Below are 16,445 nucleotides of genomic sequence, written 5' to 3' on the forward strand. Positions count from 1 at the left end.
AAGCTCCCTCTACACTGTCTCCATCAAACACTCCCCGGTCCCCTACAGCACAGGGTTAGATACAGTGTAAACCTCCCTCTATACTCTCCCCATCAAACACTCCCAGGACTGGTACAGCACGGGGTTAGATACAGAGTAAACCTCCCTCAATACTCTCCCCATCAAACACTCCCAGGACTGGTACAGCACGGGGTTAGATAGAGAGTAAATCTCCATTTACACTATCGCCATCAACCACTCCCAGGACTGGTACAGCACGGGGTTAGATTCAGACTAAAGCTCCCTCTATACTGTCCCCATGAAACACTCCCAGGGCATGAACAGCACGGGGTTAGATACAGTCTAAATTTCCCTCTAAGCTGTCCCCATCAAATACTCCCAGGACTGGTGCAGCACGGGGATAGATACAGAGTAAAGCTCCCTCGATACTGTACCCATCAAACACTCCCAGGACTAGTACAGCCCGGGGTAGAAACAGAGAAAAACTCCCCCTACACTGTGCCCATCATACACTCCCACGGCATTTACAGCACAGTGTTAGATACAGAGTAAATCTCCCTCTAACCTGTCCCCATCTAAAACTCCCAGGACTGGTACTGCCCGGGGTAAGATTCAGAGTAAAGCTCCCTCTACGCAGTCCCCATGAAGCACTCCCAGGGCAGCTACAGGACAGGGTTATATACAGAGTAAAGCTCCCTCTACACCGTCCCCATCATACACTCCCAGTGCAGGTAAATTACGGGGTTAGATACAGAGCAAAACTTCCTCTACACTGTCCCCATCAAACACACCCAGGACAGGTACAGCACGGTGTGAGATACGGAGTAAATCTCCCACTACACCGTCCTGATCAAACACTCCCAGGCCAGGTGCAGCACTGGTTTTGATACAGAATAAAGGTCCCACTGCAATGTCATCATCAAACACTCCCAGGGCACGTACAGCACTGGGTTAGATACAGATTAATGCTCCCTCTATACTGTCCCCATCAAACACTCCCAGGATAGGTACAGCAAAGGGTTAGATACAGAGTAAAGCTTCCTCTACAATGTCCCCAAAAACCCTCCATGGACAGGTACAGCACTGGGATAGATACAGAGTAAAGCTCACTCTACACTGTCCCCATCAAACACTCCCAGGACAGGAACAGGACATGGTTAGATAAGGAGTAAAGCTCCCTCGATACTGTCCCCATCAAACACTCGCAGGACAGGTACAGCACGGGTTTAGATAGAGAGTAAAGCTCCCTCTGCACTTTTCCCATCAAACCTCCCAGGGCAGGTACAGCACTGTGTTAGATACAGAGTAAAGCTTCCTCTACACCGTCCCCATCAAACACTCCCAGGACAGGTACAGCACGGTGTTAGATACAGAGTAAAGCTCCCTCTACACTGTCCCCATCAATCAGTCCCAGGACCTGTACAGCATGGTTTTAGATAAAGAATAAAGCTCCCTCTTCACTGTGACCATCAAACACTCCCAGGGCAGGTACAGCACGGGTTTAGATACAGAATAAAGCTCCCTCTGCGCTGTCCCCATCAAACACTCCCAGGGCAAGTACAGCACGGGGTTAGATACAGAGTAAAGCTCCCTCTCTACTGTCCCCATCAAACACTCCAAAGACAGGTACAGCACAGGGTTAGATTCAGAGTAAATCTGCCTCTACGCCGTCCCCATCAAACACTCCCAGGGCAGTTAAAGCACAGGGTTAGATACAGAGTAATGCTTCCTCTACACTGTTCCTATCAAACACTCCCAGGACTTTTACAGCACTGGGTTAGGTACAGAGTATAGCTCCCTCTACACTGTCCCCATCAAACACTCCCAGGACAGGTACAGTGAAGACCCCCGACCCCTTCAGAACCTCAGAAAGACTGAGCGCTTTGCAGTGAATGAATGAATGTTTAAAATGCTCTCATTGTTAGTGAGTCACTTGCTTCAATTTCCCTGGATTCATTTTCGCAATTCAGCCTTTTCTAAAAGATGTGACTGGGAGCTGGGCAGAGTCTACACATTGGAGACCCCCAGATCCTGTGTCTATTCACACCCCCTCCTCTTGTTTTGCTACCTCAGCCCCTCTGTTTCAACCCTCTTTCCAGACATTATGGCAAACTTGTGGCATTCTAAACTATTATCTTAAATTGTTAATAAATACTGAGAAACAGACACAGACACGGGCTTTGCAGCAGCAGAAAGAATGTGAATCATTCCATCCCGTGGGTTTTTACTTCCAGATTCAGTTTTAGAAAATTCAGAATTCAAATTCACAGCAGCAAAGTGTGGGACTGAACGCCCGGATCCTTCAATATTCCAGGGAATACACAGGGAAGTCATGTCTCCATACCTGTGTCTCTGTCACGTTTAAAATATTAATATTACATGAGTCAACTCTGTCCTAAGTGTCCCATTGCTGTGGGGACATATAATGGCCACTGTGAACAAACCTAAAATGGCTGCCTGGTGTTTGTAGACTAGATTCTCAGAGGAAGAGAGGTAGGGAGAGAGGGATAGAGAGCTGGGTAAGCGAGTGAGATAGAGAGAGGAGATCAAGCGATAAAAAAGGGATGAGTTGAGAGAGAGAGATGAAGAGAGGGGAGCGAGTGTAGGATAAAGATATGGGGTGAGAGTGAGAAACAGAGAAATGTATAGTGTGGCAGAGAGATGGGGTGGGAGAGGGAGAGAAGGAACGAGACAGGATGAGAGAATGAGAAAGTGTAGTGCGAAACTGAAAATATTCAAAAATGTGTTAACATTATTAAGTGTAAAGGACAATATCCTGTGAGACATCCCTTCTCCATCTTAAAATTGGCGGGAGAGCCTTTAACCAACTTCAAAATGGGGGGACACCCCTTCCTCAACTTGTGATGTGGAAGTGCTGGAATCTAATCGAGGGGTTCGGGGTGGTTTATATATAGAATAACAGATACCCGGGAGTGCGTTGCTGACTGGAATCTAATCGTGGGGTTTGTGGAGTTTATATATAGAATAATAGATACCATGGATTGAGTTAAAGACTGGAATCTAATCGAGGGGTTCGGGGTGGTTTATATAGAGAATAACAGATACTCGGGAGTGAGTTTGCGGACTGGAATCTAATCGAGGGGTTCGGGGTGGTTTATATACAGAATAACCGATACCCGGGTGTGCGTTGTGGACTGGAATCTAATCGTGGGGTTTGTGGGGTTTATATATTGAATAATAGATACCATGGATTGAGTTAAAGATTGGAATCTAATCGAGGGGTTTGGGGTGGTTTATATACAGAATAACAGATACCCGGGAGTGAGTTACAGACTGGAATCTAATCGAGGGGTTTGGTGGGTTTATATATAGAATAACAGATACCCGGGAGTGAGTTACAGACTGGAATCTAATCGAGGGGTTCAGGGGGGTTATATTTAGAATAACAGATACCTGGGAGTGAGTTACAGACTGGAATCAAATCGAGGGGTTTGAGGGATTTATATATAGAATAACAGATACCCGAGAGTGAGTTACAGACTGGAATCTAATCGAGGGCTTTGGGGAATTTATATATAGAATAACAGATACCCGGGAGTGAGTTACAGACTGGAAACAAATCGATGGGTTCGGGGTGTTTATATATAAATCATATGAATGTAATATATATAGATTAACAGAAGACCGGGAATGAGTAACATACTGAAATCTAGTCGAGCGGTTTGGGACATTTATATACAGAATAACAGTTAGACGGAAATGAGTTACAGACTGGAATCTAATCGAGGGGTTTGGGGTGGTCTTTATATAGAATAACAGATTCCCGGGAGTGAGTTACATGCTGGAATCTTATCGAGGAGTTCGGGGTGGTTTATATATAGAATAACAGATACCCGAGATTGAGTTACAGACTGGAATCTAACGGAGGGGCTTGGGTTTGTTTATATATAGAATAACAGACACCCGGCAGTGAATTTCAGACAGGAATCTAACGGAGGGGTTTGGGGTGGTTTATTTATAGAATAACAGACACCCGGCAGTGAGTTACAGGCAGGAATCTAACGGAGGGGTTTGGGGTGGTTTATATATAATAATAGATATGGGAGAGAGTTACAGACTGGAATCTAATTGAAGGGTGCAGTGGTTTTATATACAGAATAATAGATACCCGGGAGTGAGTTACAGACTGGAATCTAATCGAGGGGTTCAGGGCGTTTATATATAGAATAATCGATACCCGGGAGTGAGTTACAGACAGGAATCTAATCGAGTGCTTCCGGGGGTTTATATATAGAATCATAGATACCCGGGATTGAGTTACAGGCTGGAATTTAATTAAGGGGTGCAGGGGGTTTATATAGGGAATAATCGATGCCCGGGATTGAGTTACAGACTCGAATCTAATCGAAGGGATCAGGGGGTTTATATATAGAATAATCGATACCCGGGATTGAGTTACAGACTGGAATCTAATCGAGGGGTTCAGGGGGTTTTTATATAGAATAATAAATACCTGGGATTGAGTTACAGACTGCAATCTAATCGAGGGGTTCAGTGGGTTATATAGAGAATAATAGATAGCCGGGAGTGAGTTACAGACTGGAATCTAATTGAGGGGTGCAGAAGGTTTATATAGAGAATAATAGATACCCGGGATTGAGTTACAGACTGGAATCAAGAACAGTTGAAAATATCATTTTTCTTGTGATGTGCTGAAGTGCAGGTTACAGAGGCTGATTTATGGAATGGGTAGTGTGAGTTTTTAATCAGCTTTATCCCAAATATCAAATTTAATTTCTCATTGGAACTGTTTGATGTTTTATTAGTCTTGACACAAATGTATAGGGACCCTTTGGACCCTCACTGTTTGCAGCTTTTCACCATTTATAATGTAACCTGTTCCATCCTTTTTAAAGTGGGCAGCCACACATTTGCCTATAATGATATCCATCTTTCACTATTTCACTCATTCACTTAAGGTGTACATATCTCTTTGGAATTTGAAGTGCAGGTTACAGATTGGATTGGAACTTTCTGCTTTCTGAATCATTAACCAAGTTTCACACAGTTAAACATCAAAACTGACATTCTGAAACAGGAGAGGGCCCCACAACTTCAATTCTGTGATTCTCTAGCACCTCATGATCTGTATCTTACAATATGTCTGCCCCCTTCATGTCTCTGAAGACTTGAGAGATGTTTCAGACATTGGGGAAAAATTTCTGTCAATCGAGATATTTCCTTTGAAGCATTTCATTGTCTTGGGACATTTACAGTAAACGGCTCCTTCAAAGGACATCATTAAAATTCACTCTTTAATCATCCAAATCCTTTTGCCCACTCAGACTCCCTGGCCCTACATCCTATTGTTTCAAAGCTAACTTACATTTCACAATGTAGGAATGTGTGAATGCAAACACTTTCTTCACACGTTGCCACAATACTAAGGCTCACACTATTCAGGGTGAAATTTTCAAGACAACATTCATCAACTGACAGATTTCCAGCTCCAGCTAATTGTAGATTTTTATTTTTAATTTTGGGATAACAGGACTCAAATTGTACGGCATCTCAGTGTGAGATTTAAACTCCTGTTTATTTCAATCTTTAGCTCAGGAATTCACTTTAAAACATGCAGAGAATTGAAACCTTCCTCATACAGTTGCCTGTTTGTTCCAGTGTTGGTATATTCCCTCTTTCTCTTGCGTTTTCACCTGTCTGAAGAAATTGGATTGTTGACATTGGATAATCATCCCTTTCCCATGAAAATATAAACTCCTGGGAAACTGCAACAGACACAATCTTATGCAGTGATCAAAATCCTGCACCTTTATTCATCAATCCCATTTCCTATCTCTGTAGAAACTCCCTTCCACTGACAGATTATGAGATCCATACTCAATCTCAAAAACCACCACAGAAAAGTGACTGCTTATTTTAAAGAGTGAATCTGAACTTTTTGAAGTTCTGACTCAGTCACAGAATTGCAGAAATTTTGACTCTGTGGGATTAAAATTATCAGAATAATTTTGCAACATACAGGTAACCTGTAGTGACAGGAGGATACTTGTCTGTTCAAAAGGGATTCGATAAGATGCCTCATAAAGCTTGTTACTCAGGACAAGAGCTCATACATTCCCCTAATCTCTCCGCACAGTTCCTCTCAGGATTTGATAATTTGATCAAGTCACCCCTGATGCTACTAAATTTCAGGGAATACAACCCGACTTTGTGCAATCTCACTTTGCAATTTAACCCTTGGAATCCAGGTCTCATTCTGGCAAAGCTGTGATGCACTCGAACTGTCTAAACTGTCCCTGGAGTGTCGGATTAACCCGGGTCACTCACATATACCCAGGTCAGGTTCAAGACTCACCTGTCTCACTCGCTGAGACGCTCCTGTATCACTGGCCTTATTGTAGTCGGATGCCGCGTTGGGAGCAGGACAGGTAGACGGGATTAGGATGACTGCTCATGTGGAGGGTAAACACGAGGAATCTATCAGAGAATCAGAACAGACCAGGGAGAATCAAACAAGGAAACTGATGTTCAATTTATTAGGCCTGATTTTTGGATTGTTTTTGTTTTGGGCGAGAATGTTGCCAACAAACACTCCCAGAAAGGATGCAGCAGGGGCTAGATACAGAGTAAAGCTCCCTCGATACTTTCCCCATCAAACACTCACTGGACAGGAACAGAACAGGGTTAGATACAGAGTAAAGCTCCCTCGATACTGTCCCCATCAAACACTCCCAGGAAGGGAACAGGACAGGGTCAGATACAGAGTAAAGCTACCTCTACACTTTCCCCATCAAAAACTCCCAGGACAGGAACAGGACAGGGTCAGATACAGAGTAAAGCTACCTCTACACTTTCCCTATCAAAAACTCCCAGGACAGGAACAGGACAGGGTTAGATACAGAGTAAAGCTGCCTCTACACTGTCTCCATCAAACACTCCCAGGTCCCCTACAGCACAGGGTTAGATACAGTGTAAACCTCCCACTATACTCTCCCCATCCAACAATCCCAGGGCAGGTACAGCACGGGTTTAGATACCGAGTAAAGCGCCCCCTACACTGTGCCCAACATACACACACAGGGCAGGTACAGCACGGGGTTAGATGCAGAGAAAATTTCCCACTAATCTGTGCCCATCAAACACTCCCAGGACAGGTACAGCACGGGCTTAGATACAGAGTAAAGCTCCCTCTACACTGTCCCCATCAAACACTCCCAGGTCCGGTACAGCACAGGGTTAGATACAGTGTAAACATCCCTCTATACTCTCCCCATCAAACATTCCCAGGACTGGTACAGCTAGGGGTTAGATACAGAGTCAAGCTCCCTCTACACTATCGCCATCAAACACTCCCAGGACTGGTACAGCACGGGGTTAGATACAGAGTCAAGCTCCCTCTATACTGTCCCCATCAAACACTCCCAGGACTGGTGCAGCACAGAGTTAGATACAGAGTAAAGCTCAGTCTACACTGTCCCCATCAAGCACTCACAGGGCAGGTACTGGACAGAGTTAGATGCAGAGTAAATCTACCTCTACACCGTCCCCATCAAACACTCCCAGGGCAGATAAAGTAGATGGTTTGATACAGAGTAAAGCTTCCGCTACACTGTCCCCATTAAACACTCCCAGGACAGGTACAGCACGGGGTTAGATCCAGAGAAAATTTCCCTCTATAATGTTATCATCTAAAATTCCCAGTACAGGTACACCACAGGGTTAGATACAGAGTAAAACTCCCTCGACACTGTACCCATCAAACACTCCCAGGACTAGTACAGCCCGGGGTTAGAAACAGAGAAAAACTCCCCCTACACTGTGCCCATCATACACTCCCACGGCAGTTACAGCACAGGGTTAGATATAGAGTAAATCTCCCTTTACCTGTCTCCATCTAAAACTCCCAGGACTGGTACTGCCCGGGGTAAGATTCAGAGTAAAGCTCCCTCTACACAGTCCCCATGAAGCACTCCCAGGGCAGCTACAGGACAGGGTTATATACAGAGTAAAGCTCACTCTAAACTGTCCCCATCAAACCCTCCCAGGACAGGTGCAGCACGGGGTTAGATAGAGAGTAAAGCTCCCTCTACACCGTCCCCATCAAACACTCACAGTGCAGGTACATTACGGGGTTAGATACAGAGTAAAACTTCCTCTACACTGTCCCCATCAAACACTCCCAGGACAGGTACAGCAAGGTTTTAGTGACAAAGTAAATATCCCACTACACCGTTCCCATCAAAAACTCCCAGGCCTGCTACAGCACGGATTTAGATACTGAATAAAGGGCCCACTGCACTGTTATCATCAAACACTCCCAGGGCACGTACAGCACTGGGTTAGATACAGAGTAAAGCTCCCTCAATACTGTTCCCATAAAACACTCCCTGGACAAGAACAGAAGAGGGTTAGATACAGAGTAAAGCTCCCTCTACACTTTCCCCATGAAACACTCCCAGGGCAGGAAAAGCATCGGGTTAGATAAAGAGTAAAGCTCCCTCTACACTGTCTCCATCAAACACTACCAGGTCCGCTACAGCACAGGGTTAGATACAGGGTAAACCTCCATCTATACTCTCCCCATCAAACTCTCACAAGACTGGTACAGCACGGGGTTAGATACAGTGTAAAGCTCCCTCTAAACTTCCCCATCAAACCCTCCCAGGACAGGTACAGCACAGGGTTAGATACAGAGTAAAGCTCCCTCTACACCATCCCCATCAAACACTCCCAGTGCAGGTACATCACGGGGTTAGATACAGAGTAAAACTTCCTCTACACTGTCCCCATCAAACACTCCCAGGACAGGTACAGCACGGTGTTAGATACAGAGTAAATCTCCCACTATACCGTCCCCAACAAACACTCCCAGGCCAGGTACAGCACGGGTTTATATACAGAATAAAGGTCATACTGCACTGTCATCATCAAACACTCCCAGGGCAAGTACAGCACAGGGTTAGATACAGAGTAAAGCTCCCTCTATACTGTCCCCATCAAACACTCCCAGGACAGGTACAGCACAGGGTTAGATACAGAGTAAAGCTCCCTCTGCACTGTCCCCTTCAAACACTCCCTGGACAGGAACAGAACTGGTTTAGATACAGAGTAAAGCTCCCTCTATACTGTCCCCATCAAACACTCCCACGACGGGAACAAGACAGGGTCAGATACTGTGTAAAGCTACCTCTACACTTTCCCCATCAAACACTCCCAGGGCAGGAAAAGCACTGGGTTAGATACAGAGTAAAGCTCCCTCTACACTGACTCCATCAAACAATCCCAGGTCCCCTACAGCACAGGGTTAGATACAGTGTAAAACTCCCTCTATACTTTCCCCATCAAACACTCCCAGGACTGTTACAGCAAGGGGTTAGATACAGAGTAAAGCTCCCTCTACACTATCGCCATCAAACACTCCCAGGACTGGTACAGCACGGGGTTAGATACAGAGTAAAGCTCCCGCTATACTGACCCCATCAAACACTCCCATGACTGGTACAGCACGGGGTTAGATACAGAGTCAAGCTCCCCCCACACTGTGCCCATCGTACACTCCCAGGGAAAGTACAGCACGGGGTTAGATACTGTCTAAATTTCCCTCTAAGCTGTCCCCATCAAACACTCCCAGGACATGTACAGCACGCGGTTAGATACAAAGTAAAGCTCCCTCTACACTGTCCCCATCAAACACTCCCAGGTCCGGTACAGCACAGGGTTAGATACAGTGTAAAACTCCCTCTATACTTTCCCCATCAAACACTCCCAGGACTGTTACAGCAAGGGGTTAGATACAGAGTAAAGCTCCCTCTACACTATCGCCATCAAACACTCCCAGGACTGGTACAGCACGGGGTTAGATACAGAGTAAAGCTCCCGCTATACTGACCCCATCAAACACTCCCATGACTTGTACAGCACGGGGTTAGATACAGAGTCAAGCTCCCCCCACACTGTGCCCATCGTACACTCCCAGGGAAAGTACAGCACGGGGTTAGATACTGTCTAAATTTCCCTCTAAACTGTCCCCATCAAACACTCCCAGGACTGGTGCAGCACAGAGTTAGATACAGAGTAAAGCTCAGTCTTCACTGTCCCCATCAAGCACTCACAGGGCAGGTACAGGACAGAGTTAGATGCAGAGTAAATCTACCTTACACCATCCCCATCAAACAATCCCAGGGCAGATACAGTAGAGGGTTTGATACAGAGTAAAGCTTTCTCTACACTGTCCCCATCAAACTCTCCCAGGACAGGTACAGCACGGGGTTAGGTACAGAGTTAAACTTCCTCGATACTGTCTCCATCAAACACTCCCAGGACAGGTACAGCACGGGGTTAGATGCAGAGAAAATTTCACTCTATAATGTATCCATCTAAAATTCCCAGTACAGGTACAGCACAGGGTTAGATACAGAGTGAAGCTCCCTCTACACCGTCCCCATCAAACACTCACATTGCAGGTACATTACGGGGTTAGATACAGAGTAAAACTTCCTCTACACTGTCCCCATCAAACACTCCCAGGTCTGGTACAGCAAGGGGTTAGATACAGAGTAAAGATCCCTCGATATTTTGCCCATCAAACACTCCCAGGACTCGTACAGCTCGGGGTCAGAAACAGAGAAAAACTCCCCCTACACTGTGCCCATCATACACTCCCACGGCAGTTACAGCACAGGGTTAGATACAGAGTAAATCTCCCTATAACCTGTCCCCATCTAAAACTCCCAGGACTGGTACTGCCCGGGGTAAGATTCAGATTAAAGCTCCCTCTACACAGTCCCCATGAAGCACTCCCAGGGCAGCTACAGGACAGGGTTATATACAGAGTAAAGCTCACTCTAAACTGTCCCAATCAAACCCTCCCAGGACAGGTACAGCACAGGGTTAGATACAGAGTAAAGCTCCCTCTACACCGTCCCCATCAAACACTCCCAGGCCAGGTACAGCACGGGTTTAGATACAGAATAAAGGTCCCAATGGACTTTCATCATTAAACACTTCCAGGGCACGTACAGCACTGGGTTAGTTACAGAGTAAAGCTCCATCTATACTGTCCCCATCAAACACTCCCAGGACAGGAACAGGACAGGGTTAGATACAGAGTAAAGCTACCTCTACACTTTCTCCATCAAACACTCCCAGGGAAGGAAAAGCACTGGGTTAGATACAGAGTAAAGCTCCCTCTACACTGTCTGCATCAAACACTCCCATGTCCGGTACAGCACAGGGTTAGATACAGTGTAAACCTCCCTCTATACTCTCCCCATCAAACACTCCCAGGACTGGTACAGCACGGGTTTAGATACAGAGTAAATCTACCCCGACACTGTGGCCATCATACACTCCCAGGGCAGGTACAGCATGGGGTTAGGTACAGAGTAAAGCTGCCTCTGCACTGTCTCCATCAAACACTCCCAGGAATGGTACAGCTCAGGGTTAGATACAGAGTAAAGCTCCCTCTATACTATCCCCATCAAACACTCCCAGTACTGGTACAGCACGGGGTTAGATACAGAGTAAAGCTCCCCCTACACTGTCCCCATCAAACACTCCCAGGACAAGTGCAGCACGGGGTTAGATACAGAGTAAAGCTCCCTCTACACGGTCCCCATCAAACACTCCCAGGGCAGGTACAGCACGGGGCTAGATAGAGAGTAAAGCTCCCTATATATAGAATATATAGAATAACAGATATATATATATATAGAATAACAGATATATATATATAGAATAACAGATACCCGGGTGTGATTTACAGACTGGATTCTAATTGAGGAGTGTGGGGTGTTTTTATATAGGCTAACAGATACCCGGGAGTGAGCTACAAATTCGAATCTAACAGTGCTTTTCGGGATGGTTTAAATATAGATAATCAGATTGGTGAGAATGAGTTACCGACTGGAATCTAATCGAGGGGTTCAGGGGGTTTATATATAGAATAACAGATTCCCCCGGAGGGAGTTACAGACTGGAATCTAATTGAGGGGTTCGGGTTGGTTTATATTTAGAATAACAGATACCCGGGAGTGAGTTACAGACTGGAATCTAATCGAGGAGATCTGGGGGTTTATATATAGAATAACAGAAACCCGGGAGTGAGTTACAGACTGGAATCTAATCGAGGGGTTCAGGGGGTTTATATATAGAATAACAGAAACCCGGGAGTGAGTTACAGACTGGAATCTAATCGAGGGGTTCGGGGAGTTTATATATAGAATAACAGATACCCGGGCGTGAGTTACAGACTGGAATCTAATCGAGGGGTTCAGGGGGTTTATATATAGAATAACAGGTACCCGGGAGTGAGTTACAGACTGGAATCTCATCGAGAGTTTCGGGGGGTTTATACGTAGAATAACAGCTTCCCGGGTGTGAGTTACACACTGGAATCAAATCGAAGAGTTTGGGGTGGTTTATATATAGAACAACAGGCACCCGGGAGTGAGTTACAGACTGGAATCTAAAAGAGGGGGTTGGGTTGGTTTTTATTTTGAATAACAGATACCCGGGAGTGAGTTACAGAACAGAATCTAATGGAGGGATTTGGTATGGTTTATACATAGAATAACACAACGGGAGTGAGTTACAGAGTGGAATCTCATCGAGGGGTTCAGGGGGATTATATATAGAATAACAGTTACCCGGGAGTGAGTTACAGACTGGAATCTAATGGAGGGGTTCGGGGTGGTTTATATATAGAATAACAGTTACCCGGGAGTCAGTTACAGACTGGAATCTAATCGAGGGGTTCAGGGGGTTTATATATAGAATAATAAATACCTGGGATTGAGTTACAGACTGCAATCTAATTGAAGGGTTCAGTGGGTTTATATAGAGAATAATAGATATCCGGGATTGAGTTACAGACTGGAATCAAGAACAGTTGAAAATATCATTTTTCTTGTGATGTGCTGAAGTGCAGGTTACAGAGGCTGATTCATGGAATGGGTAGTGTGAATTTTTAACCAGCTTTATCCCAAATATCAAATTTAATTTCTCATTGGAACTGTTTGATGTTTTCTTAGTCTTGACACAAATGGATAGGGACTCTTTGGACCCTCACTGTTTGCAGCTTTTCACCATTTATAATGTAACCTGTTCCATCCTTTTTAAAGTGGGCAGCCACACATTTGCCTATAATGAAATCCATCTTTCACTATTTCACTCATTCACTTAAGGTGTACATATCTCTTTGGAATTTGAAGTGCAGGTTACAGATTGGATTGGAACTTTCTGCTTTAAGAATCATTAACCAAGTTTCACACAGTTAAACATCAAAACTGACATTCTGAAACAGGAGAGGGCCCCACAACTTCAATTCTGTGATTGTCTAGAAACTGCAACAGACACAATCTTATGCAGTGATCAAAATCCTGCACCTTTATTCATCAATCCCATTTCCTATCTCTGTAGAAACTCCCTTCCACTGACAGATTCTGAGATCCATACTCAATCTCAAAAACCACCACAGAAAAGTGACTGCTTATTTTAAACAGTGAATCTGAACTATTTGAAGTTCTGACTCAGACACAGAATCGCAGAAATTTTGACTCTGTGGGATGAAAATTATCAGAATAACTTTGCAACATACAGGTAACCTGTAGTGACAGGTGGATACTTGTCTGTTCAAAAGGGATTCGATAAGATGCCTCACAAAGATTGTTACTCAGGACAAGAGCTCATACATTCCCCTAATCTCCCCACCCAGTTCCTCTCAGGATTTGATAATTTGATCAAGTCACCCCTGATGCTACTAAATTTCAGGGAATACAACCCGAGTTGGTGCAATCTCACTTTGCAATTTAACCCTTGGAATCCAGGTCTCATTCTGGCAAAGCTGTGATGCACTCGAACTGTCTAAACTGTCCCTGGAGTGTCGGATTAACCCGGGTCACTCACATACACCCAGGTCAGGTTCAAGACTCACCTGTCTCACTCGCTGAGACGCTCCTGTATCACTGGCCTTATTGTAGTCGGATGCCGCGTTGGGAGCAGGACAGGTAGACGGGATTAGGATGACTGCTCATGTGGAGGGTAAACATGAGGAATCTATCAGAGAATCAGAACAGACCAGGGAGAATCAAACAAGGAAACTGATGTTCAATTTATTAGGCCTGATTTGTGGATTGTTTTTGTTTTGGGCGACAATGTTGCCAACAAACACTCCCAGAAAGGATGCAGCAGGGGCTAGATACAGAGTAAAGCTCCCTCGATACTGTCCCCATCAAACACTCCCAGGACAGGTACAGCACGGGGTTAGATACATAGTAAAGCTCCCTCGATGCTGTCCCCATCAAACACTCCCAGGAAAGGTACAGCACGGGGTTAGATATGGATAAAGCTCCCTCGATATTGTCCCCATCAAGCACTCCCAGGACAGGTACAGCACGGGGTTAGATACAGAGTAAAGCTCCCTCGATACTGTCCCCATCAAGCACTCCCAAGACAGGTAAGCACGGGGTTAGATACAGATTAAAGCTCCCTCGATACTGTCCCCATCAAACATTCCCAGGACAGGTACAGCACGGGGTTAGATACAGAGTAAAGCTCCCTCAATACTGTACCCATCAAACACTCCTAGGACAGGAACAGCACGGGGTTAGATACAGAGTAAAGATCCCTCGATACTGTACCCATGAAACACTCCCAGGACAGGTACAGCACGGGGTAGATTTAGAGTAAAGCTCCCTCTATACTGTCCCCATCAATACTCCCAGGACAGTTACAGCACGGGGTTAGACACAGAGTAAAGCTCCCTCTGCACTGTCCCAATCAAACACTCCTGGACAGGAACAGGACAGGGTTAGATACAGAGTAAACCTCCCTCTATACTCTCCCCATCAAACAGTCCCAGGACTGGTACAGCACGGGGTTAAATACAGAGTAAAGCTCCCCCTACACTGTGGACATCATACACTCCCAGGGCTGGTACAGCACGGGTTTAGATACAGAATAAAATTCCCTCTACACTGTCTACATCAAACACTCCCAGTGAGTCCCAGACTGGAATATAATCGACGGGCTCAGAGGGTTTATATATAGAATCATAGATATCCGAGAGTATGTTACAGACTGGAATCTAATTGAGGGGTTCGGGGTGGTTTATATATAGAATAACAGATTCCCCGGAGTGAGTTACAGACTGAAATCTAAACGAGGGGTTCAGGGGGTATATATGTAGAATAATTGATCCGGGGGATTGTGTTACAGACTGGAATCTAATCGAGGGGTTCAGGGGGTTTATATGTAGAATAATTGATTCCCGGGATTGAGTTACAGAGTGGAATGCAATCGAGGGTTTCGGGGGTTTATATATTGAATAATAGATTCCCGGGCTTGAGTTGCAGACTGGAATCTCATCGAGTGGTTCGGGGGTTTTATATATAGAATAACAGTTACCCGGGAGTGAGTTACAGTCTGGAATATAATCGAGGTGTTCAGAGGGTTTATATATAGAATCATAGATACACGAGAGTATGTTACAGACTGGAATCTAATCGAGGGGTTTGGGGAGTTGATATATAGAATAACAGATTCTATACTCTGGAAAGAGAGGAAGAGTGGGTTGAGGTGAGAGTGAGAGTGGGTTGGGGACTGCGATTACTGCCAGTGTTTTGGGATTTTGTGTGAGATCAGGGTTTGTAACTGGAGTAACACAACCAACAGGGGAAAGAAATATAGATGTATTATTAAGCCAAAAATAAAGACAGGCCCTTGTTGAAACCATGTCTGTCCTGGAGTTAACCCTCAGTGGAAAGGAGCAGCAAGGGGTCCTGTCCTGTTATTAACATTCAAAGGACAGGATCAGCAAGGGGTCCTGTCCGGGGATTAACATTCAAAGGACAGGATCAGCAAGGGGTCCTGTCCGCTGATTAACATTCAATGGACAGGGCTCCTAGGGGATAGAGTGAGTGACATTCCAAACATGTGCGAGAATCAGGGGGTGGGGTCTGTATCCAGCTCACTCAGGATAAATAAGGATCAGGATATTCCCAAACCAGTCCCAAACCAACAAACTCCCTGTGCACTCTCTCTATGGAGAGAGTGAACACTCTCCCCACTCTGGTTCAGTGTGTGTGTGTGTTTCTGTGTGTCTCAACCTGCTTTTGAACTGTGATTTGCTTGTGTTGGGAAGTTGCTGAGAGACTGACTTGAGAGTGGTAACTCTGGGATCTTGCTGTGCTATGTTGTGTTTTTTTTTAAATGTCCTAGTTTTTGTCTTTTTAACCAATTTTATCTCATTTTCTCCTGAGAAATTTGTATTCTGAAAACTGGAAGGTGAGGATCCAAAGAGGGAAAGTCTGGGACAAGGACAAGGAGCTTCTTCCAGAGGGGGATAGTCTGAGGCCTGGTCAACAGGCTTCACCCACGTGAGTTGTGTCTGTTTATTACCCCAATCAAGGTTTAATTTTCATACCTGAGACAGAGAGAGAGTGAGAGTGAGGGGGACAGAGATG

Source organism: Cetorhinus maximus, unplaced genomic scaffold, assembly GCF_964194155.1.
Source record: "Cetorhinus maximus unplaced genomic scaffold, sCetMax3.hap1.1 HAP1_SCAFFOLD_105, whole genome shotgun sequence".
Taxonomy (NCBI): domain Eukaryota; kingdom Metazoa; phylum Chordata; class Chondrichthyes; order Lamniformes; family Cetorhinidae; genus Cetorhinus; species Cetorhinus maximus.